At 46.7% G+C, this 9,159-nt stretch overlaps 1 long non-coding RNA gene across 1 annotated transcript; it reads left to right on the forward strand.

The window, feature by feature from the left end:
* The first annotated feature begins 1,685 nt into the window (after window positions 1-1,685).
* Window positions 1,686-7,116, forward strand: LOC115056152 (uncharacterized). The gene is made up of 4 exons (XR_003841772.1): window positions 1,686-1,898; window positions 1,972-2,313; window positions 6,609-6,680; window positions 6,801-7,116. It is a non-coding gene; the product is annotated as an uncharacterized LOC115056152 (long non-coding RNA).
* Window positions 7,117-9,159: the final 2,043 nt, after the last annotated feature.

The following is a 9,159-nucleotide window of genomic DNA, read 5'->3' on the forward strand; positions in this document are numbered from 1 at the left end:
GCAATATAAGATGAATAATGCCATGAAGGCTTGTTCAAGCGTGGGGTTCTTAAAAAAGATAAAATAATAAAAAAAAGAAATGAAAAAGTGTGAGCTGAGTTCAGACATATTTATTAAAATCCTGCCTCCATTGAAAGGCATTGACCTGGGAACAGGTCGGGTCAGTGTTTCTTTGTTGGTGGTGTGGTGTGTCTTGTTGGTTGGGGCGGGGTGACTCCAGGTGGTGGACTAATGAAGCTCACCTGGAGTCAATTAGAGCCATTACTGGGCAGATATAAAAGAGAGAGCTGTGGGAGCCGTTCAGTCTCTGGGGGAGCCCTTGCAAGAGGCAGAAGTTTCTGCCGTTTGATTGCTGGCGCATGTTTTTAATGGTGTCTGATCTAGCAATGCAGAACTCATTCACCAAACTGAAGGCTGCTTCAAAACAAGGTGACAACTCAGCATGACTGTCCTGTGTTGAAACGTTCATTGTGTTCTGTTTTATTTAAGCTTAGCATGTGTGTTTGGGGAAGGGGAAATATTTTCTGCTTTTCTCAGGCCTGTCTGTGTGGAGAAAGCAGTAGAGCTGCTGCAAAAACCAGAAAATCCAAGATGGTGTTGAAGTGGACTGGAAAATGTGAAGCAGCTGTTTAAGATAAGTATCACCACATTGTGTCAATGAACTGCGCCTGAGTGTGAGCACAATGTGAGCTGTAGTGAAGTTGAGTCTGACTCAACTATGGCTCTAGGTGTTGGTGGCCATGTGTTGGCGGTTAGTGGTCTCTGGTTGGCGGTTAGTGGTCTCTGGTTGGCGGTTAGTGGTCTCTGGTTGGCGGTTAGTGGTCTCTGGTTGGCGGTTAGTGGTCTCTGGTTGGCGGTTAGTGGTCTCTGGTTGGCGGTTAGTGGTCTCTGGTTGGCGGTTAGTGGTCTCTGGTTGGCGGTTAGTGGTCTCTGGTTGGCGGTTAGTGGTCTCTGTGCGTTTGTGGTCTCTGGTTGGCGGTTAGTGGTCTCTGGTTGGCGGTTAGTGGTCTCTGGTTGGCGGTTAGTGGTCTCTGGTTGGCGGTTAGTGGTCTCTGTTGGCGGTTAGTGGTCTCTGGTTGGCGGTTAGTGGTCTCTGGTTGGCGGTTAGTGGTCTCTGGTTGGCGGTTAGTGGTCTCTGGTTGGCGGTTAGTGGTCTCTGGTTGGCGGTTAGTGGTCTCTGGTTGGCGGTTAGTGGTCTCTGGTTGGCGTTAGTGGTCTCTGGTTGGCGGTTAGTGGTCTCTGGTTGGCGGTTAGTGGTCTCTGGTTGGCGGTTAGTGGTCTCTGGTTGGCGGTTAGTGGTCTCTGGTTGGCGGTTAGTGGTCTCCGGTTGGCGGTTAGTGGTCTCTGGTTGGCGGTTAGTGGTCTCCGGCTTTTGGGAAACACTGTCTTATCTTTCTGCTTTAACCAGGTATGTGAGATGGAATCCAGATGATCAGCATGTAAAGGTAAGTTTAGCTAAGCAGTTATATTAAAACATGTTGAACAATTTTCAGTATCTTAATGACCTCAGTGATTGATTTGCAGCTCCACTGGGAGGTCTTCATGACTGCTGCAGTGCCTCCCCACCAAGGCCACAAACGGTAACTACTCATCAAATATTTAAAGTCACTGCAGATTAAGTCATTAAAATTGGCAATGATCTGTTTTCTCTCAGGCATCAAAGAGCTCCATGGTTGAACTCAAGTCAGCTGTTGTGAGTATGTGTTTTTTAAGATGTTTGGTCTTTGCATGCATTGCAGCATGTCTTATTTGCAGGCATAATGGTGCAGATGGAAGGGGTCCAGGCTGACTGAGGTGAGCACATGTTCTTCAGTAAATCAAAGTTATCAAGATCACTCAATAATCAGTGATGGTGTTTGTGTTGCAGGTGGGTGAACTCCAATGCAGTGTTGTGCCAGGTGAGTTGTGTGTGTGGTTTTTTTTTTTTTAATAAATGTGGTGTTGCCTTGTTGACTCATTGTTCTTGTTCAGGATCCAGCTCCTGGAGGAATCCTTCATGATGAGGTGTGTACAAGCATGAAGTCTGACAATGATAAACTTGTTTTAATAATTGTATATATCTGCAGGCATCATGGTGCAGGTGACAGTTGGAGGTGAGCAACACTAATGTTAAAACATGTAACAACAACAAAAACAACAGTATTGTCAGTGATGTCTTTCAGTGCTGCTGTCCTCAAGTCCAGGCTGCCTGTTTCCTGTCAATTAGGTGAGTAGTTGGGTCTAATTTTGGGGGGATATTGTTGACACTTTGCTCTGGTGATTGTCTGTTCTCTTTCAGGGTCCAGTTCATGGACTGTTCCCGTTCATGCTGAGGTGGGTACAAGCATCAAATCTCACTGTCAAAGTTTGAATCTGATAGCAGCTAACTCCCCCTCTGGTGATGTAGTGCAGCTTGTGTTGTTTTTGTGGCAGTCACTTTGTCCTCAAGTTGTGTTTTGGTGGTCTGTAGGTGTTTGTCTGTGTGGTGCTTGTTGTTGGCTGTCTGTAGCATCAGGGTTGTTGCAGGTTAGTGCCTTGTGTTGTCTGTAGTTGTGTTTCGGTGGTCTGTAGGTGTCTCGTGTGGTGCTTGTTGTTGGCTGTCTGTAGGTGTCTCGTGTGGTGCTTGTTGTTGGCTGTCTGTAGGTGTCTCGTGTGGTGCTTGTTGTTGGCTGTCTGTAGGTGTCTCGTGTGGTGCTTGTTGTTGGCTGTCTGTAGGTGTCTCGTGTGGTGCTTGTTGTTGGCTGTCTGTAGGTGTCTCGTGTGGTGCTTGTTGTTGGCCGTCTGTAGCATCAGGGTTGTTGCTGTGGGTTAGTGCCTTGTGTTGTCTGTAGGCGTCTTGGCGGTCTTGAGGTTTGTTTCGGTGGTCTGTAGGGGTCTCGTTGTTGGCCGTCTGTAGGTTTGTTTCGGTGGTCTGTAGGGGTCTCGTTGTTGGTCTGTAGGTTTGTTTCGGTGGTCTGTAGGGGTCTCGTTGTTAGTCTGTAGGTTTGTTTCGGTGGTCTGTAGGGGTCTCGTTGTTGTTGGTCTGTAGGTTTGTTTCGGTGGTCTGTAGGGGTCTCGTTGTTGGCCGTCTGTAGGTTTGTTTCGGTGGTCTGTAGGGGTCTCGTTGTTGGCCGTCTGTAGGTTTGTTTCGGTGGTCTGTAGGGGTCTCGTTGTTGGCCGTCTGTAGGTTTGTTTCGGTGGTCTGTAGGGGTCTCGTTGTTGGCCGTCTGTAGGTTTGTTTCGGTGGTCTGTAGGGGTCTCGTTGTTGGCCGTCTGTAGGTGTCTCTTGTGCCTTGTTTCCTCTCTGGTTGACATTGTGTTGGTATTTTGTTTTGGCTCATGATTGTCTGTGGGGTTTCTGGTTAGCTCCTGTTTCATGTCCCCTTGGTTGCTCATTATGGTCTGTTACTAACACTTCCATCCTTGTAGATCCAGTTTTTTTTTTTTTTTTTTTTTTTCCCTCACTGGATGAGTGAAAGGTTCTCCTGCTGACTGAGTTCATGGTAAGTTTATTTTTTTTAATTAAATCTAGCTTTTGATCAATTTGTATTTCAAAGTGTGACAATCTCTGCTCCAAACAGGCCTGTAGTAAGTGCATCTGTCCTAATGCGTGTGAAATTCCATCCAATAAAAATGGTAAACTGAACTTTGTTCTCCTGTGTTTAATTACCAAGTTAGTATTTGAGTTGGCTTTCAGAGGATTTGTAAATCATAGTTGTATTGTGACTCTGGGCTTAGTTTGTTGCAATGAGTGTTACAAGTAGTTTTTCACTTTTCTTGATTAAAGATGGACAGTGCAGAATTCTCATGATGTAGCTTTCAAATACAGAAGGGTTGTTGAGGGAAAGCACAGCTTAAGCGTGGCTTTGGTTCCACTTGTCAATGTATCTTTTTTTTTTAAAAGCCTTCATGTGGACATGCGCTTGATTAAGCTGCTCTTAAAATGTAAGATTTAAGCCAGTGTCTTGTGACTGAGATGGCAGCTAGACTGAGTTTATGAGAGGGCATAAAAGCAAGTTTAGTATCTGTCACAGCACTGAATCATAAAATGTCAATATTAGTGAATTGCCCTGCTTAGGGAAATCTTCAGTGCTCATGTCTGTTATTTTCAAGCTTTCTCCCCCCACATTTAATGCCCTCCAATATTCAATGAAGTAAAAGACCTGACCCCTCTGAAGTGTGCTGACTGCTGTCTCCTCCCTTCGTCTTTGTAAACCCAGTTCAGCTGGTGTGGTGGGTTCTCAGGGTCAGACCTCAGATTGGCAGGTAGGAACTAAAGAGGTGTTTGTGTGGAAGGCCTGAGTTGATGTCAGACAGTATTTAGTTCCTTAGGTTCTTTGTTGGTGCTGGGTGACAAATGTCTGATTTGGGTGTTGTGTAGTTTTGTTAAAATAGTGTTTAAAGGTTGGTTGGTGCTGGAAGATAGAGAAAAGGCTGACATGTGCCAGTTAAGTGTTGGTCAAATTTGAACATTGAGTATGAATGCAGTTTTAGTTGGAGTGGTGTGTTCCTGCTGCAGCACCATGTTGGAGGTGGCCAAAGTCATCTGGGAAGAGCTTCATATTAACCTCTCCAAATAATTGGAGACCTGGTATGTTCAGGTGCTGCAACTTTAAAACACATCTTGTCAGGTTGTAAGGTTAGTCTCTCACAAGGCCGACATACGTGGTGACATAACCAGGTTTTAAAAAGTTAAGCGGCAGGCATTGAAGATATATGGAGGCAGGCAGTTTTAGGAGGGTCTAAGACAAAGAGTTGCAATAGTTTGTGCAGGAAGGAGGGAGAATTAATAAGATAAGGAAGCAAGGCAGTTTAGAGGATGCTAGTGACTGGGAGATGCAGGTAGATTTAGGAGGAAAGCTTGTTGTTCCCCAGGAAATAGCCTGCACAAAGCTAAGGCCTGATATAGTTTTGTGGTGTAGGAGTAGAAAGTATATTTCATAGAGCTGACTGTGCCTTGGGAGGAGTTAGTTGAAGCATATGAAAGGAAAAAGCTCAGGTATGCAGATTTAGGTAAGGATGCTGAGCAGCGAGGATGGAAGGTTAGGATTTGTCCAGCAGAAGTAGGATGTAGAGGGTTTGTAGCAAGATCTGCTGTTGCTTTGTTGAGGGATTTAAGAGGAAGCGGCCAGAGGGTGAGGAAAATAGTGAAGGAAATGTCAGATGAGGCAGTAAGATCTAGTCAGTGGATTTGGGTTAGAAGATGTAATAGTAGCTGGGGGCCCAGCAGGGGAGCTCTTAAGATAGACAGACTCTAGGGAGAAGCAGAGGAAGAAATCCAGGAAGGGGAAGTGTATTTAAGTGGGGGTGTGGCCTGTTTGAACCTCTTTGCCACCATGCGGTTAGTCCAGGTGAGTTGGCCTGTGTTGGTGTGTTGATTTTACTTGAATATAGGATTGTTTAGATGAGGTTAGTCGCTGAATCTGCTAGTGTAGCTTGTACTGCCTCCGCAATTGGTGAGAGGTTAGAGTAGTTGACAGTGATGTTGCTTGAAATAGTTCTTTGTTTGTGCCTTTTCGACACCATGTGGTTAGCCTAGGAGAATTGGCCTTTGTTGGAGTGTTGGCTTTGGCTGTTCAGGTGAGTTTAGTTGCTGAATCTGCTGGGTTCATGCTTGTACTGCCTCCACCTCCTGCACCCTCTATACACTCATGCCCCTTACCTGAACCAGGGTCTGTATCCCCACCCCGCTTTAACTGGTGCAATTGGTGAGAGGTTAGAGTAGTTGACAGTGGTGTTGCTTGAAATAGTTCTGTTTGTGCCTTTTTCGACACCATGTGGTTAGCCTAGGAGAATTGGCCTTTGTTGGAGTGTTAGCTTTGGCTGTTCAGGTGAGTTTAGTTGCTGAATCTGCTAGTGTAGCTTGTATTGCCTCCACTTCCTGCACGCTCTATACTTTCATGCCCCCTACCCAAACCAGGGTCTGTATCCCCACCCCGCTTTCCCTGGTGCAATTGGTGAGAGGTTAGAGTAGTTGACAGTGGTGCTTGAGATAGTTCCTTTTGTGTTTGTGCCTCTTTGACACCATGCAGCTAGTATAGGTGAGCTGGGTTGGAGTGTTTGAGTATAAGACCATTTAGGTGAGTTTAGTTGCTGAATCTACTAATGCAGCTTGTATTGCCTCCACTTCCTGCACGCTCTATACTTTCATGCCCCCTACCCAAACCAGGGTCTGTATCCCCACCCCGCTTTCACTGGTGCAGTTGGTGAGAGGTCAGAGTAGGTGATAGCCGTGCTGTTTGAAATAGTTGTCTTTGTGTGAGGAGTGGTGATGGCTGGCATTAGGGGGGTGACTCTGGGACACCAGTGTTCACGGTCTAGCCTTCTGGAGGTGTTGTGGGCCTAACTAGACGAAACACCGGTGAAAGGAGGTTCCCACCTGATGACCCCAAAGACATGACAGCTATCACCGCTCACTGGCCTAGTTGGATATTATCTGTAGGGAACATAGAGCAGTGTCAAAGTTTGTTGCTAGGAAGGTGATCACTGAGGCTGGTCCATTTTTTGTCGCACAAGTTTCCTGTGTTTTTCTAAATTGTCCTGTCTGAAGCACATGAGTGAGCAGTAAAGATGAAAGCAGCTCCTGTATTTGACAGAATGGATCTGTAGTTTAAGTGTTTAATGTAGATGTTGTGTTTCCTGTGAAACAGGAGAAATGACGAGCTGACTGGGATCTCTGCTGTGGTGGCCATGAGTGATGCTGCTGGGTTCATGGGAGGAAGGTAAGGCTAGTTGGCTGATCTAAGCACAAACATGACAACCTGAAGCTGCTCAGTAACATGTTAATGTTTGAAATCAATAGACAATTTCAGCAGGTGTCAAAGAGCTCTGTCCCTCCCCAGCTGGCATGGCAGCATCTTGGTGTTCTGGACCTGACCTGGTGTAAAGTTTCCCCCAGCTGACCATCGTCCTGTTCATCAGGATCTCCACAGCTGCTGGTGTTTTTAAATGCATGTTTCAGGCTGGGCCAAGGAAAGGAACACCAAGATGGTGTCAGGAAAGGTGACGGTGATGAGACTGCTCCTGGAAGATGGAAGAGATGGTCAATCCAGGCTGTTAATCAGGTTGTCCATGTTTGAGATATATCTGAACACCCCCCAAAAATCAGTATTGGTCATCCCAGTGTGTTAAAATGTATTTGTTGCTGTAGAATAAAACATCAATGAATGAAAGTCTAAGATATCAGACTGGTCTTTTCCCTGTTCCTTCAGAAAAGTTAAAAACAGAATCCATGGAGTTGGTTAATAAAAGGTATTGTCTGTGCTGATTCCACCATGAATGGATGTGAAATAAACAGGTCAACAGCTGATGATAAAAGGAGCAGTGATGAAAGCCAGCTGGTGTTTGGGCCTCAGTGACAATGAAGGGCTGAAGGCTGAGGCTGTTTAGTGAAATGTAGGAAGGAAGCCCGACATAAGGTGAAAGGAGGTGCTGTGGAGCTTAGGAAAAGGAGTGATGTGTAGTGAGTGCAGGCCTCTGAGCAGCCACCAGGTGGAGAGAGTAAATCAGGTGTTTGGTGACCTTAGTGCCCTGCTGTAGTTGGTTGTCTGTTGGCGTCTGTAGTTGCCATCTTTCCTGCTTGTTGTGATGTAGCATGCCTTGATGTGTGTTTAGCAGCAGTATGTAGGAGCTCAGCATGCCTGTCATCAGTCGCATCCTTTTGTGACGGGTGCTGTGGTGTTTTCCAAAGGCAGGATGTCCTGGTGCTGACAGCTGCTGCTACTGTCCTGTGAAGGGTGCTTAAAGCGATCCAGCTCAGGTGGCAGCTGTAGCATGGCTTTCCTGACTGAACAGGTGGTGGAGTTAGTCCACAGTTCCCTGCAGGTACAGCTTCTCACGGAGGTGTGTGATGCTTTTATTTACACCACCATGTGTTATCAGACCTGTGAAACTGGCCCCGTCAGTCAGCATGACGGGGCCCCACTGGTTCTGTGAGTGTTCTGCTGTAGGACCCAGAAAGATGTTCCCTGAGCTGCGTGGTTGTTGCTGTGGTCTTCAGGGAAGTGGCTCCATGTGCTGGTGGAAGGTGTTGAGGGTCGTCAGATGGTTCTTGGTTGGCTGGAAAAGGATGTTTTAGGACAATCAATGCAACGTGCAGTGAAGCAAAGCAAAAGGAGGAGGTGGCTCCTTGTTGTGAAGCAGGATCAAGATTGAGTGAGAGGAACAGGCAAGTGCATGTCCAGGTGTGTGTTTGTGAGCAGAGTCTGTGGTGTCAGTGTGTTTGTGTGTGTGTCAGCTGTGTCTGTTTGTGAGCAGAGAATGTGGTGTCAGTGTGTGCGTTTGTGAGCAGAGTCTGTGGTGTCAGTGTGTCAGCTGTGTGTGTTTGTGAGCAGAGTCTGTGGTGTCAGTGTGTGTGTGTGTGTTTGTGAACAGAGTCTGTGGTGTCAGTGTGTGTGTGTGTGTGTTTGTGAACAGAGTCTGTGGTGTCAGTGTGTGTGTGTTTGTCAGCAGAGTATGTGGTGTCACTGTGTGTGTGTGTCAGCTGTGTGTGTTTGTGAACAGAGTCTGTGGTGTCACTGTGTGTGTGTGTGTGTGTGTGTGTGTTTGTGAGCAGAGTATGTGGTGTCACTGTGTGTGTGTGTCAGCTGTGTGTGTTTGTGAACAGAGTCTGTGGTGTCACTGTGTGTGTGTGTGTGTGTGTGTGTGTGTTTGTGAGCAGAGTATGTGGTGTCACTGTGTGTGTGTGTTTGTGAGCAGAGTATGTGGTGTCACAGTGTGTGTGTCAGCTGTGTGCGTTTGTGAGCAGAGTCTGTGGTGTCAGCAGTGTGTGTGTGTGTGTGTTTGTGAACAGAGTCTGTGGTGTCAGTGTGTGTGTGTGTGTTTGTGAGCAGAGTCTGTGGTGTCAGTGTGTGTGTGTTTGTGAGCAGAGTATGTGGTGTCACAGTGTGTGTGTGTGTGTCAGCTGTGTGTATTTGTGAACAGAGTATGTGGTGTCACTGTGTGTGTGTGTGCGTGTGTGTTGGTGAACAGAGTCTGTGGTGTCAGCTGTGTGTGTGTCTGTGAGCAGAGTCTGTGGTGTCAGTGTGTGTGTGCGTTTGTGAGCAGAGTCTGTGGTGTCAGTGTGTGTGTGCGTTTGTGAGCAGAGTATGTGGTGTCACTGTGTGTGTGTGTGCGTGTGTGTTGGTGAACAGAGTCTGTGGTGTCAGCTGTGTGTGTTTGTGAGGAGAGTCTGTGGTGTCACAGTGTGTGTGTCAGCTGTGT

This window comes from Echeneis naucrates, chromosome 2 (assembly GCF_900963305.1).
Source record: "Echeneis naucrates chromosome 2, fEcheNa1.1, whole genome shotgun sequence".
NCBI lineage: Eukaryota > Metazoa > Chordata > Actinopteri > Carangiformes > Echeneidae > Echeneis > Echeneis naucrates.